This window comes from Marmota flaviventris, chromosome X (assembly GCF_047511675.1).
Source record: "Marmota flaviventris isolate mMarFla1 chromosome X, mMarFla1.hap1, whole genome shotgun sequence".
NCBI lineage: Eukaryota > Metazoa > Chordata > Mammalia > Rodentia > Sciuridae > Marmota > Marmota flaviventris.
In genome coordinates, this window is record NC_092518.1 from 49,118,938 (window position 1) to 49,139,599 (window position 20,662).

Here is a 20,662-nt window from a genome sequence, read left to right on the forward strand (position 1 = left end):
CAAAAACCTATCATTACCCTAACCCTGACCCTAATGCTTATTTGAGCCCTAAACCTAAACCCTAACCTCAACCAAACTCTAACCTGATCCTGACCCTAATAATTCCCCTAGCTCTAAACCTGACCCTTAACCCTAAACCTAACCATTAAACTAGACCTAGCTATAAACCTAATCCTAAAACTGTCCTCTCTTCAACCATAACCCCACACCTGACATTAGCCCTAGCCCTAAACCTAGCCCTAACCCTAACAAAAACCCCAGCCGTTATCCTAGCCCTAAACCTAGATTAATCCTAACCCTAACCCTAACCCTAGCTCTAACCCCAATACTAACTCTAGCCCTAATCTTAGCCCTAATTTCACCTTATCTTTAAACCTAACCATAACCCTAGACCTAAGAATGAATTTAACTCTCACACTAGCCCTATCACTAATTCTAACCATATCCCTTAAAGTAAACTTAACCCTAGCCCTAAACTTAATCCTAATCCTTGCCCTATCCAGTAGCCCTTAGATCATAATCTCTCTAAATCTAACACTGACCCGAAGCCTAAGCCTAACCCTAACACTAATCCTAAAACTAGCCCTAATCCTAGCCCTAGCCCTAAAACAAAACCAAGCCATAAGTTCTATCCCTAACCCTTAAACTAAACCAAACCCTAACCATACACCTACCTGTAAGCCTAGCCCTAATTCAAGTTTTAAGCCGAACCCTAAAACTAACCCTGACACTAACTCTGACACTAACACTAATCCTGGCTCTAAACATCACCCTAATCCTAACACTAACCCTAACACTAAACCTAGCCCTAATCTTAACCCTAAAATTAGCCCTAATCATAACCCTTGTATTTACATTATCCATAATCTTAACCCTAGCACTAACTTAACCCAAATCTGAGCCATAATCCGAGCTTTAACCCTAACACTAACCCTAACACTAGCGCAAGCCCTAATCATAACCATAACCCTAGCCCTAACCCTATACATTACCATAACAATAACCCTAACCCTAATGCTAACCCTAGGCCTAAACCTAACCCTATCTCTAATCCTATCCCTATCCATTTCCCTAAACCTAATATGAACCCTAATTCTAAGCCAATCATTACTCAAACCCTTACCCTAATGTTAATTCAATCCCTAATTTTAAGTCTTAACCTATTCCAAACCCTAACCTAGATCTTCACCTTAATAATACCCCTAGACCTAAACCTGATCCTAACCCTAAACCTAAACCTTTCACTAGACGTACCCATAATCCTAACCCTAAAACTATATTTAAACATAATTCTAGACTTGAAATTAGCCATACTCCTAATCCTAGCTCTCACCCTAAAACAAACCCTAGCCCTCATCCTAGCCCTAAACCTAGCCTTAATCATAACCCTAATCCTAACCCTTATTCTAAACATCACCCTACCTCTAAAACTAGCATAACACCATCCCTTACCCTAAACTAAATCCTAAATCTAACCCTAATTCTATGCTTAAACTGAACACTAACCATAGACCTAATCCTAGCCCTAATTGAGCCCTATTCAAAACCCTAACCCTAACCTTAGCCCTAAGACTAACAATAATTCTCACACTAGCCCTATAACTAGTTCTAATCCTAGCCGTTACCATAACCCTAACCCTAGCCCTAACCCTTGCACAATCCTTAGTCCTAGCCCTAACCCTAAGCCTAAGCCTCACGTTAACACTACACCTAATCCTAATGCTAATCATAAAACTAGCCCTAACCCTACCACTAGCAGTAAAACAAAACTGAGCAATAGCCCTAACCCTAAACCTAACTTAAACCAAACCCTAACACTACACCTAGACCTAACCATAGCCTTAATTTGAGTCCTAGCCATAAGCTTAAATGTATAACTGACACTGACTCATATGCTAAACTCACCCTAGCTTGAAACACCATCCTAAACTTAAACCAAAACTTAAGAGTAACCCTAGCCCTTATGTGAGTCCTAACACTAACCCTGACCCTGACTCATATCCTAAAACTAACCCTAGATCTAAATATCACCCTAACCTTAAACTTAACCCTAACACTAAAAGTACCCCAACCCTAACACTAACCCTAAAACTAACCCTAATTGTACCCCTAGTTCTTATTTTAGCGATTGCCCTAAACCTAGTCCTAACCCTAACACAAAACTAGCCCTAATCTGAACCCTAAACCTAACTTTAACCCTGACCCTACCCTAACTCTAGCCCTAAACCTAGCTCTAACTCTCTCCCTTACCCTAAGTGAAACTGTAACCCTAATGGTAAACCTAGATCTATTCCTAATCCTTAGGCTAACCAAAATCCGAACCATATTAATACTCCTGAACCTAGAACTCATTCTAGCTCTAATCCTATCCCAAACCTTTACGCTAACCATGACCCTTATTCTGACCCTAACACAAACTCTAGGTCTAAAACTGACCCTAAACCTAGAGCAAACCCTAACACTGGCTATACCACTAATGGTATACTAAACCTAACCCTAACCCTAGCCCTAAGACTAACTCTAACTCTCACACTATCCCTATCCCTAGTTCTAGGCCTATCCATTATTATAACCCTAACCCTAGCCCTAACCCTTGCCCTATCCTTAGTCCTAGCCCTAACCCTACATCTAACCCTAACTCGAAATCTAACCCTAACCCGAAGCCTAAACCAAACACTAAAACTAGCCCTAACACTAATGCTAATGGTAAAACTAGCCCTAACTCTATCCCTAGCAGTAAAACAAACTGAGCAATAGCCCTAACCACAAACCTTAACTTAAACCAAATACTAACACTACACCTAGACCTAATCATAGCCTTAATTCAAATCCTAAACCTAACCTTAAATCTAACCCTGACCCTGACTCATATTCTAACACACACCCTAGCTCTAAACACCCTCCTAACCATAAACTAATACCTAAAAGTAAACCTATTCTTCATTCGAGTCCTAACCCTAATGCTGACCCTGACTCATATCCTAACACTAACCCTAGCTCTAAATATTATCCTAACCTTAAACCTAACCCTAACCTAGACCTACCCCTAACCTGAACCCTAAAACTAACCCTCATTGTAACCCTAGTTCTTATATTAGCCATTGCCCTATCATTAGCCCTAACCCTAACCCAAAAACTAGCCCTAATCTGAGCCCTAAACCTAGATTTAAACCTAACCCTAACTCTAGCCCTAACCCTAGCTCTAAGGCTATACCTTAACCTATGAATAACCCTAACCCTAATGGTAGCCCTAGACCTATGCCTAATCCTTAGGCTAACCAAAATCCTAACCTAAGTCCTGAACCTAGCCCTCATTCTAGCTCTAATCCCATCCCAAATCCGACACTAACCCTCACCCTTATTCTGACCCTAACACAAACCCTAGTTCTAAACCTGACCCTAACACTACACTAAAACCTAACACTAGCCCTGGACCTAAGCCTAATCCTAAATCTAGCCTTATCTCTAGCCCTCGACCTAAACAAAAAACTAGTCCTAGGCCTAACAATAACCCTTATCCTAACACAAACACTAACCCTACCCCTAGACCTAAACCTAGTCCTAATTCTGGCTGTAACCCTAACTTGAACTCTAGCCCAAACACTGACTCTGCCTTTAAGAGTAAAGCTATTTCTAAACCTGACCCTAACTGAAAATCTCAACCTAACACTAGATCTTGGCATAACCCTAACCCTAAAACTAACCCTAATCATAATCCTAGCTCTTACATTACCCTCAGCTTTAACCCTAGGCCTAAACCTAACACAAAACCTAGAGCTAATCCTAGGCCTTAACCTAGCCCTAAGCATAACCCTAACCCTAACCCTAGCCCTAAACCAAACCTAACCCTCACCTTAGTCCTAAACCTAGCTCAAAACCTAACCCTTACTATAGAATTATCCCTGAATCTAACCCTAAACCTAGTCCTAATCCTAACCTTAGCTCTAAACTTACCCATTACCCTCAACCTAACCCTAACTCTAACCCTAATTGTAATCCTAGCCTTAACCCTAACCATAATCCTAACCCTAAACAGAAAACTAACCCTAGACCTAACCCTAAACTAATATTCGCTATAGCCCTAAACATAAATCAAACCCTAAACCTTACCATAAACCTGAACATAACCATAGACCTAACCCTAACCCTAAACTTAAATCTAGCCCTGTCCCTAACCCTAAACCTACATCTAACCATATTTATTACCCTAACCCTAACCCTAAACTTAATTATATCCATTTCCCTAACCCTAACCCTAAACCAAAACCTACCATAATTCTATCACTAAACATAACCCTGAATCTAACCCTTGCTCTAATCCTAATCATAGCTCAGAACCTAACTCTTACACTAAACATAACACTAACCCTAACCCTAGTTTTAAACCATACCTTAACAGTAACTCAAGACCTAATCCTAACCATAAGTATAGCTATAATCTTAGCTCTAACTGTATCCATTACCCTAATCATAACCAATATGCTAATGCTAATGCTAGGCCTAACCCTATCTCAAGACCTAATCCTAATCATAACCCTAGCCCTAATCTTAACTGTAACTGTACCCATTACCCTAAACATAACCCTTTCCCTAATGCTAACCCTATGTCTAACCCTAAACCTATCACTAACCCCAAACCTATCAATTACCCTAAACCTAACCTGAACCCTAAATCTAACCCTATCATTACCCTAATGATAATTTGAGCCCTAACCCTAAACTCAAACCTCAAAGAAACCCTAACCATGATCCTGACCCTAATAATTCCCCTAACTCTAACCTGACTCTTACCCTAAACTTAATCCTTACATTAGACATAGCCAAAACCTAACCCTAAAACTATCCATAACCATAACCCTAGACTTCACATTAGCCCTAGATATAATCCTAAACCCGAACACAAACCCTAGCCCATATTAGCATTAAACATAGCCTTAATCATAACCCTAACCTTAAACCTAGGTCTAACTTAAAACCAACGCTATCCCTAATCTTAGAACTAACTTAGCCCTATCGCTAACCCTAATCCTAACCCTAGCCCTAAAACTAAGTCTAACTCTCTCCCTAGCCCTAAAACTAGTTCTAACCCTATCCTTTACTGGAACTCTAAACCTATCCCTAACCCTAGGCCTAACCCTAGCCATTTCCTTAGACCTAGCCCTAAACCCTAGATCTAAACTTAACTCTAAATCTAACCCTAATGCAAAGCCTAAGCCTAAACCTAACACTAACCCTAACCCTAACACTAATGTTACTCCTAAAACTAGCCCTAACTCTAGCCCTAGCCCTAATACAAAATCGAGCCATAGCTCTAACCCTAACCCTTAACCTAAACCAAACCCTAACCCTACAAATAGCCCCAAGCCTAGCCCTAATTCTAATTTTAAGCAGAACCCTAAAACTAACCCTAACCCTGATGTTTAAACCCTAGCTTTAAACATCACCCTAAACATAACACTAAACCTAACCCGAACCCTAACCCTAACCATAACCCTAAATCTAGCCCTAATTGTAATCCTAGTACTTACATTAGCTATAACCCTAATCCTAACCCTAACTTAACCCAAAACCTAGCCTAATCTGAGCTCTAAACCGAGCTTTAACCCTAACCCTAACCATAACCATAAACCTAGCACTAATAATAACCATAACCTTAGCTCTAACCCTAGCTCTAACCCTATCCATTACCCTAACCATAATCCTAATGCTAATGCTAACCCTAGGCCTAAACCTTACCATATTCCTAATCCTAACCCTATCCATTACCCTAAACCTAACTTGAAATGTAAACCTAACTATATCATTACCCTAATCCTAAACCTATGCTAATTTGAGCCCTAAATTTAAATCTTAACCTATCCCAAAGACTAATCACAACCCTGACCCAAACAATACCCTTATCTCTAAACCTGACCCTAACCCTTACACTACATCTAAACTAACCCTAAACTATCTTTTACTGTAAATCTGGACCTGAAATTAGCCCTATCCCTAATCCTAGCCCTAAACCTAGCCTTAATTCTAACCCAAACCATAACCCGAGGTTTAACCCTAATTCTAACCCTCGCCCTAGCCCTAAACCTAGCTATAACCCCATCCCTAACCCTAAACCTAACCATAACCCTAAACCTAACCATTATCTTAAACCTAACCATAACATTTGCCCTAACCCTAGGCCTAACCCTAACGCTAGGCCTAGCACTAACCCTAATTTAGTCCTATCCTAACCCTAAACCTAGCCTTAAGACTAATTCTAACTCTTGCCCTAGCCCTCTCCCTAGTTCTATCCTTAGCCCTAGCCCAACCCTGGATCTAAACCTAACTCTAAATTTAAATCTAACTCTAAATTTAACCATAACCATAATCCTAAACCAAACCCTAACACTAGCACTAACAATAATGCTAATCCTAAAACTAGCCTTACCCTTAGACCTAGCTTTAAAACAAAACCAAGCCATATCCCTAACACTAACCCTTAACCTAAACCAAACTATAAACCTAAATCTAGCCCTAACCCTAACTCTAAAAATAACCCTCACCCTGACATTGATCCTAAACCTAACACAAATCCTATCTCTAAACATCACCCTAAGCTTAAATTAACCCTAACACCAGACCTAGCCTTAACCCTAACCCTAAACTAGCCATAATCGTAACCCTAGTTCATACATTAGTCGTTATCATAACCCTAGCCCTAACCCTAACACAAATCCTACCCCTAATTCTAGTCCTAACGCTAGCTTAAACCCTAATCTTAACCCTAACACTAGCCCTAAACCTAACCCTAACCCAAGCCCTAACCCTACCTCTAACCCTATCCTTAGCCTAAGCCAAACCCTAAACCAAATGCTAACCCTAGTCCTAACCCTAATCCTTAACCTAACTTAAACACTAACAGTATTACTAGTCCTAACCCTAGCCCTCATTCTAGTTCTAACCCTAACCCTGATCCTTATTCTGATCCTAACAATAACCCTAGGTCTAAACCTGACCCTAACCGTAAACCAAACACTAGCCCTACCGGTAAGACTATACCTATACCTAATGCTAACATAGATCTAGACCCAAAACTAATCCAAAATATAGCTATAATTCTAGCCCTAGACCTTAACAAAATCCTAGCTCTAGCCCTAACAATAACCCTTAACCTAAACTAAACACTTACCCTACCCATACACCAAACACTAGTCCAAATTCTGGCTCTAAGCCTAACCCTAATCCTATCCGGAACACTGACCCTGACCCTAACATTAACCTATCTATAAACCTGACCCTAACCCAAAACCTAGTCCTAACACTAGATCTAGCCATAACCTAACCCTAATACTACTCCTAAACATAACCCTAGCCCTACCCCTATATTAAACCTAATCTTAACCCTAACAGTAGCCCTAAACCTAACCATAGTCTTAACCCTAGCCCTAAACCTAACACAAAACCTAGCCATAATCCTAGGCCTAAACTTATCCCTAAGCATAACCCTAACCCTAGCCGTAACACTAACCCTATCACTAACACTTGCCATAGACCTAACCCTAGCTCAAAGCCAAACCCTTACACTAAACATTACCCTAGCCCTATCCTAAACCATAACCCTAACCCTAGCTCTTATCCTAACCTTAATCCCAGCTCGAACTTTAGATCTAACCCTGTCAATTAGCCTAATAATAACCCAATCCCTAACATTAAACCTAACCCTAACCATAAAAGTATCCCAAAAACTAACCATAAACCTAAACCTCACCATAGCCCTAACCCTAGGGGAAATATTAAGTCTTACACTAAACCTAATCCTAGGACTAGCCTTAATCCAAACCCTAACCCTAACCTTAACCCTAACCCTAAATCTTACATTATCCATTACCCTAAACCTAACCCTAATTGTAATGAAAACTCTAGCCATAACCCAAACCCTAAACCAAACCCTAACCATAAACATATCCCTAGACCTGAACGTAAACCAAACCCTCACCCTAGCTATTACCATAGCTCAAAGAGTAACCCTTACCCTAACCTAACCATAACCCTAGCCCTAAACCTAACACTTACTGTAAATCAAACCTAGCCCTATCCCTAAACCTAACTCTAATTTTAGACTTAATCCAAACCATAACCTAGCTCTAACCCTAGATCTAAATCTATCCATTATAGCAAACATAATCCTAACCTAATGCTAAACTTAACCCTATTGCTAAACATAACCCATCCATTACTATAAACCTTAACTGAAACCTAAACCTAACCCTATCCATTACCCTAACCCTAAGCCTAAACCTAACACTAATTCAAGCCCTAAACCTAAACTTTGACCGAAACCAAATGCTAACCCTGACCCTAAACCTAATAATACCCCTAACTCTAAACCTGACCCTTACCCTAAACATAGCTCTGACATCAGACCTAGCCATATCCTAACCCTAAAACTATCCTGAATCATAACCCTAGACTTGACATTAGCCCTAGCCCTAGTTCTAGCCCTGAACCTAACAGAAACCCTAGCCCTAAACCTAGCCTTAATCCTAATGTAAACACTAACCCTAGCCCTAATCCTAATTCTAACCCTCTCTCTAGCCCTAAAGCTAGCTATAATACCACCCATTCCCCAAAACGTAATCCTAACCCCAGTGCTAATCCTAAACCTAGCCCTACCACTAGGCCTAACCCTAACAGTAACCCTTCCCTAATCCTAGCCCTATTTTAGCTTTAACGCTAAACCTAACCCTAAGCCTAGTCCTAAATCTAAATCTAACTCTCATCCTAGCCATTTCCCTAGTTCTAACCCTATCCCTTACCGTAACACTAAACCTAGCGCTAACCCTAATGCTGGATCTAACTCTAACTCTAAATCTAACCCTAACCCCAAGCCTAAACTGCACCCTAACACTAGCTCTAACCCTGATACTAATTCAAAATCTAGCGGTAACCCTAGCCCTAGCCCTAAAACTAAACCGAGCCATAGCCCTAACCTTAACCCTAACCCTAACCCATAGAAGTCAAGATGAAGTGAAACCTTAAAACAAAAACTATACCTGACAGCAAACCTTGAAATGAGAAGGTCCTAACTGGAAAACATAGTAATGCTAGGTAAAAGATGAATCCTGACCGGTATCAAAGAAATGTGAACAAAACTAACTCTAACCTGAACATTAGTTCTAACCCTAGCCCTAACCATAATCCTAAAACTAAGCCTTTCCTGTTTATAGAGCTTGACCATAAAAGTCAAAAACTTGGGGTGCATAGTAGGGCAAGGTAACAGATGAGTCCTGCCCAGTATCAAAAATTCTGACCAATAATTGGGGAAGGTTTATCAGTACATGTGTATTTCCCCTGTTTTCTCCTAAAGTGCTCTGGGATAAATTGTTTTTTCATGCTTCAGCTTAAGGTAATTTCACAAGAAAGAAACCAGAGCATGCCCACAGCAAAGTGATTGAGTGTGTGAAGTTTCATGCAGCTAGCACCAACCGTGTTTCATTTCCAGCTCCATTTCCATTCACACCTATAGGCCATAATGTAGTGAAAACTAAAAACTCAAACTGTTCCTGACACTGAACCATTGAACCTCGAAGGCCCAAACTTGGGAAGCCTACTAAGGATGGTCAAAGATAAATCCTGTACAGTATCAAAGTAATCTGAAGAAAAAATTAGAAGCTCTTTCAGTACATGTGTATTTTTCTTGCTACTAAAGCACTCAGAGATAAAGTTGTTTCTTTCTATATCAGCATAGGGATATTTCACAGGAAACAAACCAGATAATGCTCACTTAGAACTGATTGAGTGTGTGAAATTACTAGCAGCGAGCACAAACCCTGTTTGATTTCCAGCTTCATTTCCATTCACCCCTATAGGTCAAAAAGAAGAGAAACATGAAAATTGAAACTGTTCCTGAGAGAAAACCCTTTTACGTAGGAGGCCCAAACATTTGGGGTATAGTAAAAATAGGAAAAAGGTGAATCCTGCCCAGTATCAAAGAAATTTTTTAAAAAACTAACTCTACCCCTAACACCAGGTCTAAACCTAGTCCTAACACTAAGTCAAACCCTAAACCTAATCTGTTTAGAGAACATTTGATCATAGAAGTTTCAAAATTGGGGAGTCTAGTGGGGCAAGCTTACAGATGAATCATGGGCAGTTTCAAAGAAATCTGACAAAATAATTGGGGGAGCTATTTCAGTACATGCATATTTCCCTGTTTTCTCCTAAAGTGTTTTCAGATAAATTTGTATTGCATGCTTCAGCTTATTATTAATGTCACAAGGAACAAACCAGAGAGTGCCCACAGAGAATTGATTGAGTGTGTGAAGTTTCAAGCAGTTAGCACCAACCTTGTTTGATTTCCAGCTCCATGTCCATTTACCCATGTAGGTAAAAACCATGTAGGTCAGAATCTGTAAAATACATATTCTTCCTGTCAGCAAATAATTGAACTGAGAAGGCCAAAACCTGGGGAACATGGTAAGGATATGTAAAAATGTATCCTGCCAGTATCAAAGAAATTTGAACAAGACAAACTCTAACCCTAACACCAGACCTAACTCTAACCTAACCTGTTTAGAGAACCTTTGATCATAGAAGTCTCAAAGTTTAGGAGGCTAGTGGGGAAAGCAAACCGATGAATCCTGCCTAGTATCAAAGAAATCTGAGCAAATAATTGGGGGAAGTGTTTCAGTACAGGCATATTTTCCTGTTGTCTCCTAAAATGCTCTTGCATAGTGTTGTTTTTGCATGCTTCATCTTTGGGATACTTTCACAAGGATAAAACCAGAGTGTCCTCACAGAGAACTGATTCAGGGTGTGAAGTTTCAAGCAGCTAGCAAAAACCCTGTTTGATTGCCAGCTCAATTTCCATTTACCCATATAGGTCAAAATGAAGTGAAACCTCAAAATAAAAACTGAAATACTGACAGCAAACCAGTGAACCTAGAAGGCCCAAACCTGGGGAACATAGTAAGGGTAGAAAAAAGATAAATCCTGCCTAGTATCAAAGAAATTTGAACAAAACTACTGTAAACCTAAAACTAGATCTATCCTTAATCCTAACCCTACAGCTCACCCTAGCCTGTTTAGAGAAACTTTGATCATAGAAGTCCCAAACTAAAGGAGCCTAGTGGGAAAAACTAACAGATGAATCCTGCACAGTATCAAAGAAATCTGAGCAAATAATTGGGGGAAGTATTTCAGTACAAGCATATTTCCTTGATTTCTCCAAAAGTGCTCCGGGATAAAGTTGCTTTGCATGTTTCAGCTGAGGGCAACATTCACAAGGAACAAACAAGAGAGTGACCACAGAGAACTGATTGAGTTTGTGCAGTTTCAAGCAGCTGGCATCAACCCTGTTTGATTTCATGCTCCATTTCTCTTCAACAAAATAGTTCAAAATAAAGTGAAACCTTAAAATACAAACTGTTCCTGACAGCGAACCATTGAACCGAGAAGGCCCAAACCAGGGAACATTGTAAGAATAGGTAAAAGATGAATCCTGCCCAGTATCAAAGATACATGAACAAAACTGACTTTAACCCTAACACTAGGTTTAAACCTAACCCTTACCCTAACCATAAACCTAACCCTAATCTGTTTAGAGAACTTTTTATCATAGAAGTCCCAAATTAAGGGAGCCTAGTGGTGCAAGCTAACAGATGAATCTTGTGCAGCATCAAAGAAATCTGACCAAATAATTTAAGGAGGTAGTTCAGTACATGTATATTTCCCTGTTGTCTCCAACAGTACTTTCGAATAAAGATGTTTTTGCATGCTTCAGCTTTGGGAAACTTTCACAAGGAAGAAACCAGAGTGCCCACATAAAACTGATTGAGTGTGTGCAGTTTTAAGCAGTGAGCAACAACCCTGTTTGAATTCAAGTTCCATTTCCATTTACCCGTATAGGTCAAAATGAAGGAAACCTTAAAATACAAACTGCTCCTGACAGCAAACCATTGAAGGGATAAGGCCCAAAACTGGAGAAAATAGTAAGGCTAGGTAAAAGACGAATTATGCCAAGTATCAAATGAATTTGAACAAAACTCACTCTAACACTAGATCTAACCCAACTCTAACCTAATTCTAACCTGTTTAGAGTACCTATGGTCATAGAAGTCCCAAACTTGGGGAGCCTAGCAACACAACTTAACAGATAAATCTTGTGCAGTATCAAAGACATTTGATAAAAAATTGGGGGAGGTATTTCAGTACATTCATATTTCCCTGTTTTTTCTTATAGTGCTCATGGATAAATTGTTTTTCATGCTTCAGCTTAAGGTACTTTCACAAAGAAAAACCAAAGAGTGCCCACAGAGAGCTGATTGAGTGTGTGAAGTTTCATGCACCTAGCACCAACTCTGTTTGATTTCCAGCTCCATTGCATTCACACCTATAGGTCATAATGAAGTGAAACCTAAAAATTCAAACTGTTCCTGACACTGAACCATTGAACCCTGAAGGCCCAAACTTGGGGAGCCTACTAAGGCTAGGTCAAGGATGAATTCTGTACAGTATCAAATTAATCCAACCAAAAAAATTTGAAGCTCTTTCAGTACATGGGTATTCTGCTTGCTCCTAAAGCACTCAGAGATAAAGCTGTTACTTTCTACTTCATCTTAGGGCTCCTTCCATGGCAAACACAATATTATGCTCACTGAAAATTGATGGAGTGTGTTTCAAGCAGCTAGACCAAACCCTGTTCGATTTCCAGATTCATTTTCATTCACCCCTATAGGGAAAAAAGAAGAGAAACATGAAAATTGAAACTGTTCCTGAAGACAAACCACTTATGTAGGAGGCCCAAACATTTGAGTACAGTCAAAATAGGTAAAAGATGAATCCTGCACAGTATCCTAGAAATTTGAAAACAAAGTAACTCTTACCTTAACACTAGGTCTAATCCTAGTCCTAAAACTAACCCTAACACTAACCTTAACCTATTTAGAGTCCTAGAAGTCCCACACTTGGGGAGCCAAGTTGGGTAGGCTAACAAATGAATCTTTCACAATATTAAAGAAATCTGACCAAATATTTGGGTAAGTAGTTCAGTACATGCATATTTCCCTGTTTTCTCCTAAAGTGCTCTCACATAAAGTTGCTTTGCATGCTTCAGCTTAGGGCTACTTTTACAAGGAATAAACCAGAGAATGCCTATAGAAAACTGATTGAATGTGTGAGGTTTGAAGTAGCTAGAACCAACACTGTTGGATTTCCAGCTCCATTTCCATTTACATGCATAGGTCAAAATGAAATAAAAATTAAAATACAAACTGTTCAGCAGAGCAAACCCTAGACCCAAGAGGCCCAAACCTAAAGAATATAGTAAGGCTAGGTAAAAAGTTGAATCCTGCCCAGTATCAAAGAAATTTGAACAAAACTAAATCTAACAAAACACTAGCTGTAACACTAGCCCTAACCTAATACTAAATCTAACCTAACCTGTTTAGAAAACCATTGATCATAGTAGTCCCCAAATAAAGGAGCCCAGTGTGGCAAGCTAACAGATGAATCCTGTGCAGTATCAAAGAAATCTGACCAAATAATTGGGGGAGGTATTTCAGTACATACATATTTCCCTGTTTTCTCCTAATGTGCTATTGGATAAATTATTTTTTCAGGCTTCAGTTTAAGGTACTTTCACAAGGAACAACCAGAGAGTGCCCACAGAGAGCTGATTGAGTGTGTGAAGTTTCAAGCAGCTAGTACTAACTCTGTTTGATTTCCAGCTCCATTTTCATTCACGTCTATAGGCCATAATAAAGTGAAACCTAAAAATTCAAACTGTTCCTGACAGTAAACTGGCAAACCTTGAAAACCCAAACTTGGGGATCCTACTAAGACTAGGAAAAGGATGAATCCTGTACAATATCAAAGTAATCTATGCAAAAAAATTGAAGCTTACTCCTAAAGTGCTCACAGATAAAGCTGTTTCTCTCTAATTCAACTTTGGGCTACTACCACAAACAAATGACAGAATGTGCACTGAGAACTGATTGAGTGTGTGGAGTTTCAAGCAGCTAGCACAAACCTTGTTTGAATTCAGCTCCATTTCCATTCACCCCTACAGGGCAAAATGAAGTGAAAGATGAAAATTAAAACTGCTCCTGAGAGCAAACCCTTTTACTAGGAGGCCCAAACATGGGCAGCATACTAAGAATAGGAAAAAGATAAATCCTGCTCAGTGTGCCAAGGTTTGAAAAAAAACTAACTCTAACCCTAACACTAGTTCTAACCCTAACTCTAACCATAACCCTAAGCCTAACCTGTTAAGAAAACCTTTGATCATAAAAGTTTTAAACTTGGGGAGACTAGTGGGGAAAGCTTACATATGAATCCTGCACAGTATCAAAGAAATCTGACCAAATAATTGGGGGAGGCATTTCAGTACATGCATATTGCCCTGTTTTCTCCTAAAGTGCTCTTGGATAAACTTGTTTTGCATGCTTCAGCTTATCACTACTTTTACAAGGAAGAAACCAGAGAGTGCCCACAGACAACTGATTGAGTATGTGAAGTTTCAACCAGCTAGCACCAACCCTCTGATTTCCAGATCCATTCTCATTTACCCATATAGTTCAAAATGAAGTGAGACATTTAAAACAAACTATTCCCAACAGTGAACCATTGAACCAAGAAGGCTCAAAACTGGGCACATACTAAGGCTAGATAAAAGAACAACCTTCCCAGTATCAAAGAAATTTGAACAAAACAAACTCTAACCCTAACACTAGCTCCAAAGCTAGCCCTAACCCTAACCATAACACTAACCCTTACCTGTTTAGAGAACCAATGATCCTAGAAGTGCCAACCATGGGGAGCCTAGTGGAGCAAGCTAAAAGATGAATACTGTGTAGTATCAAAGAAATCTGATCAAATTGTTGAGAGACTTATTTCAGTACATACATGTTTCTCTGTTTTCTCCTTAAGGGCTCTCGGATACAGTTTCTTTTGTATGTTTCATCTTTGCCTACCTTCAAAAGAAAGAAAACAGAGAGTGCCCACTGAGAACTGACTGTGTGAGTTTCAAGCACCTCCTGCCAACCCTGTTTGATTTCCAGCTCAATTTTCATTCACATCAATAAGCCATAATGAAGGGAAACCTTAAAATATAAACTGTTCCTGACAGTGAACCATTGAACCCACAAGGCCCAAACCTGTGGAGCATAGTAAGGCTAAGTAAAAGTATCATAGAAATTTGAAGAAAACTAAGGCCTCAAGGGTGCTCTCGGCACAGATGGAAGGCTGGGCTGTGCAGTTTCTCTGGTGCAGACAGCAGTCTCAGCCACACAGGCGCTCTCTGAAGAGACGCAAGGTAGCACAGAACACAGAGGCTTTGCTTGCGGGTCACCAGACCGAGCTCTGGACACAGAAGGTCACTCCAGAACCACCCACCTCACCAAACACCATACATAGGTAACAGATGGAATCCATCTTGCAAAACCTTACTGGCCATCTATCAATGGGCATGGCTACCAGCTTGGTTCTGCAGCTTATCAGGTACCAGGTTTCCAACTCCCCTACCTCCAGCTGTGATAACTCAAGGTTTTTCTCAAAAGCTTTTGGAGGGTGTAGCTATCAATGAGGAACAGCAAGTGTACAAGCACCTGGTTACCAATTTAGAGACTCAAAGTAGGGAGGCTCTAGGTAGAAGCTCAAGCCCTCTCACCCTGGCTACCTCCACCATCCTGAGCACAGAGACTCAAGCTAGGAATAGACAACTCCACCTACTGCAAGAAAAGATAACAGAATTCTGAGATACTATTTTTTCTTTCTTACTTTTCTTTTCTTGCTCTTCTCATCCATTCTCCTCTACCCTTCCCCCTCTGGTCCTCACAACCTCAACATATGTGAAACCAAGAACTATCCATGAAATTGGACTTTAAGAACTGAATCACTAGAATTGTATAATATAGAGGAATTGCATAGACCCCACCTCACCACCTTTTTATTTGCTCTTATTTTCTTTCTCCCTCTCTTCTTTCTTTCCTTGTTATTTTTTCTTCTTTTTTCTTTCTCCCTCTATCCCACGTTCAGCCTCCTAACTTTTACTATTTATACATAGGGTAATTTTATGAATACAGATAAGGCGTTTGAATGTATATATTCTTCCATAAATTCCCCCTGTCTATTCATTAGAGCTCTCCTCCAAATTTGCTAAGTTAGATTAATCACATGCCCTCATTCCTTTCCCCCTTAACATAGCATCCTACCCCTGACCCTCAGTTCTCTATATACCACCAGAAATGGTATGCCTTTTATGAAACTAATGACTATATTCTAAATAATAATTGAAGCCAACATCAGTAGACACAGAGTCTAAATATAAATGTACTTATAATGGTTAGGCTTAGGCTTCTGGTTAGGGTTAGATTTAGAGTTAGGTTTTGATCTATGGTTAGAGCTAGGGCTAAGGATAGGGCAAGGGTTAGGACTAAGGTTTGGGTTAGGTTTAGGATTATGGTAAAGGACAGGGTTAGAACTAGTGATAGGGCTAGTATGAGAGTTAGAGTTAGTCTTAGGGCTAGGATTAGGTTTAGGGATAGGGCTAAATTAGGGCTAGAGTTAGTGTTAGGTTTAGGCCTTGGGTTAGGATTAGAGTTAGGATTACATTTAGGGTAAGGTATTGGGTTACAGCTAGGTTGAGGGCTAGGGAAAGGGTTAGGTTTAGGGTTATGATTAAAGCTAGGTTTAGGGCTAGGATGAGGGCTAATATTTGTGTTAGGGTTAGGGCTAGTATTAGGGCTAGGGCTAATGTCAGGTCTAGGGTTACAGTTAGGGATAGATTTAGTGTTTGGTTTATGGCTTGGTCCAGTGTAGGGGTTATGTTTATACTAAGGGTCAGTTTTAGAGCTAGGGTTATTATTAGGGTCAGGATCAAGGTGAGGGTTTGGGTTAGGTTAGGGTTTCAGTTTATGGCTTGAATTATCATTAGGGTTTCTGGTTAAGATAATGAAAGGGTTAAGTTTAGGGTTTAGGTGTGGTTTAGTGTAATGGATAGGGTTAGGGTTAGGCCTAGGGTTTGCATAAGGGTTATCATTAGGGTAACAGATAGGGTTAGACCTAAGATTAGGGGTAGGGTTATGTATAGGATTAGCGCCTTTTTGGGGTTAGGGTTAGATTTACATTTAGGATTAAAGCTAGGTTTAGTGGCTTGGGATGTGGCCCAAGAAGTAGCGTGCTTGCCTGGCATGCGCAGGGCACTGGGTTCAATCCTCAGCACCATATACCAATAAAATAAAGATGTTGTGTCCACAGAAAACTAAAAAATAACTATTAAAAAAATAAGTTTAGGACTCGGATTAAGGCTAGGTTTGGGGTTAGGTTAGGGCTAGGATTAAGGCTATGGCTAATGTACCAAGTAGCATTATGATTAGAGCTAGTGATAGGGTCAGGGTTAGGGCTACGTCCAGTGTTAGGGTTAAATTTATGGTTACGATGATGTTTAGAGCTAGGTTTAATGTTAGGGTCAGAGTCAGGGTCCGAATTAGTTTTCAGGTCAGGGTTAGGACTAGAATTAGAGATAGGATTAGGGCTAGGTGTAGAGTTAGGGTTTGGTTTAGGTTAAGTGTTAGGGTTAGGATTATGATTCGGTTTTGTTTTAGGGCTAGGGGTAGTGTTAGGGCTAGTTTTAGGATTAATGTTAGGATTAGGGATAGTGTTAGTGTGAGATTTAGGCTTAGGTTTAGGGTTAGATTTAGAGTTAGGTTTAGATCTAGGCTTTGAGCTAGGGCTAAGGATAGGGCTAGGATTAGCTCTAAGTTTAGGGCTACGTTTAGGGTGATGGTAAGGGATAGGGTTAGAACTAGGTATAAGGCTAGGGCAAGAGTTTGAGTTAGTCTTAGGGCTAGGGTTAGGGTTGGATTAGGGATAGGGCTAAATTAGGGCTGACATTAGGACTAGGGCTAGTGTTAGGGTTAGGCCTAGGTTTGGGGCTGGGGTTAGTGTTAGGGTTAGGGTTAGGTTTACGTTAAGGGATGGGATTATAGCTACTTTTAGGACTAGGGTGAGGATTAGATTTAGGGTTATGGTTAGGGTGAGGTTTATGATTAAGACAAGGTTTATGGCTAGGATGTGGTCTAAGCTTTGTGTTAGGATTAGGACTAGGATTAGAGCTAGGGCTTATGTCAGGTCTAGGGTTACAATTAGGTAGAATTTAGGGTTAGGTTTCTAGTTAGGTCTATTGTAAGGGTCAGGTTTTTTGGTAGGCTCAGGTTTAGAGCTATGGGTATTGTTAGGGTCAGGGTCAGGGTTAGGGTTTTTATCAGATTAAGGTTTAAGGTTAAGGCTCGAGTTATCATTATGGTTAGGGATAGATTAATGATAGTTTTAGGTTTAGAGTTCAGGTTAGGTGTAGGGTAATGGATAGGGTTATGGTTAGGGATAGGATTAGGGTTCGTCCTAGGGTTAGCAGAAGCATTAGGGTTATCATTAGAGTAACTGATAAGGTTAGAGCTAGTGATAGGGCTAGTGTTATGCTTAGGGTTAGGCCTAGGGTTAGGCATAGGTTTAGGGTTAGGGCTAAGTTTAGGGTTATGGTTAGCTTTAGGGTTAAAGCTAGGGTAGGGCTTGGGTTAGGGCTAGGTTTTGCAATAGGTTAGGGCTATGGCAAATGTAAAAATTTTGTTATGATTAGGGATAGTTTTAGGGTTAATGTTAGAGCTAAGTATAGTTTTAGGATTAGGTTTAGGGTAAGGGTGATGTTTAGAGCTAGGGTTAGTGTTAGTGTCAGGATCAGTGTTCAGTTTAGGGTTATGGTTAATGGGAAAGCCAGAATTAGGACTAGGGTTAAGTCTAGGGGAAGGGGTAGTGTTTGGCTTTAGGCTAAGTGGTATTATTAGGGCTAGGGCTAGGTTTTTCTTTAGGTCTAGGGCTAGAGTTATAGATACATTAGGATTAGGTTTAGGTCTAGGGCTAGTGTTAGGGTTAGGTTTAGGTATAAGGTTACCAGTAGGGCTATTGTTAGAGTTCGGTTTAAGGTTAGGTTCAGTTTTAGACCTATGATTAGTGTTAGGGTCAGAATAAGGTTCAGGGTTAGGGTTAGGGTTTGGGTTATGGTTAGAGATAGAATGAGAACTAGCATTAGGAATACTAATAGGGTTAGGGTTTGGGTTAGGTTAAGGATTAGGATTAGCATTAGGTTTAGGGTTTGGCATAGGGTAAGGGATAGGATTAGAGATAGTGTTAGGGCTAGGGTTAGGGTTAAAGCTAGGCTTAGGGCTCAGATTAGGGCTAGTTTTTGTGTTAGGGTTATGGCTAGGGTTAGAGCAATGGCTAATGTAAGAACTAGGGTTTTAGGGTTAGTTTTAGGATTATGGTTAGGGGTTAAACTTCTAGTGTTAGGATTAGGTTTAAGGTTAGGGTGAAATTTAGAGCTAGTGTTAGTGTTAGGTTAATAATAATGAGGGTCAGGTTTAGTTTTAGGGTTAGAGTTAGGACTCAAATTAAGGCTAGGGTTACTATAAGGGTTCAGTTTAAGGTTAGGGTGTTGTTTCTAGCTAGGGTGAGTGTTAGGATATGAGTCAGAGATAGGGTTAGTATTAAGGTTAAGATTAGGACTCGAATTAGGGCTAGGTTTAGGTCTTAGTGTTAAAATTTGGTTTAAGTTAAGGTTTAGGGTTAGGGCTATTGTTAGATTTTGTTTTACTGCAAAGTTTAGGGTTAGGGCTAGTTTCATGATTAGCGTTAGGGCTAGGGCTAGTGGTAATGTTAGGCTTAGGCTTCGGGTTAGGGTTAGATTTAGAGTTAGGGTTAGATTTAGGGTTATTACTAGGAATAAGAATTAAGCAATGGTTATGCCTAGGTTTAGGGATAGGGTTAGGATTACGGTAATGGATAGGTTAGAAGTAGGGATAGGGCTAGTGTGAGAGAGTTAGTCTTAGGGCTAGGGTTAGGGTTAGGGTTAGGAATAGGTTTAAATTAGGGCTAGAATTAGGGCTGGGGTTAGTGTTCACCTTAGGCCTAGCGTTAGGGTTAGCGTTAGGGTTAAGTTTAGGGTAAGGAATGGCATTATAGCTAGGTTTAGAGATAGGTTGAGGGTTAGAATTAGGGTTAGGGCTATGGTTAGGGTTAGGGTTATGATTAGGGCTAGGTTTGGGGCTATGATGAGGGATATGGTTTATTTCAGGGTTAGAGCTAGGATTAGGGCTAGGGCTAATATCAGATCTAGGTTTATGGTTAAAAATAGTGTTAGGGTTAGGTTTATTGCTACATGTAATGTAAGGATTAGGTTTAGGGTTAGGGTCAGGTTTAGAGCTAGGGGTATTATTAGAGTCAAGGTCTGGGTTAGAAGTTTGGGATAGGTTAAGGTTTAAAGTTAGGGCTCAAATTCGCGTTATGCTTAGTGTTAGTGTAATGATAGGGTGAGGTTTAGGGTTTAGGTTTGGTTTAGAATAAAGCATAGGTTTAGAATTAGGAATAGGGTTCGGTTTAGGCCTGGGGTTATGGTTACAGCAAAGGATAGGGTTAGAGATAGGGTTAGGCCTAGGGTTATGGTTTTGATTAGGGCAAGGGTTAGGATTAGGGTTAGGGTTAAAACTCGGGTTAGGGCTTGGATTAGGGCTAGGTTTTGGGTTAGGTTAGTGCTAGGGTTAGGGGTAAGGCTAATGTAAGTACCAGGGTTACAATTAGGGTTAAATTTAGGGTTAGAGTTAGTGGTAGGTCTAGTGTTAGGTTTAGGGTTAGGGTT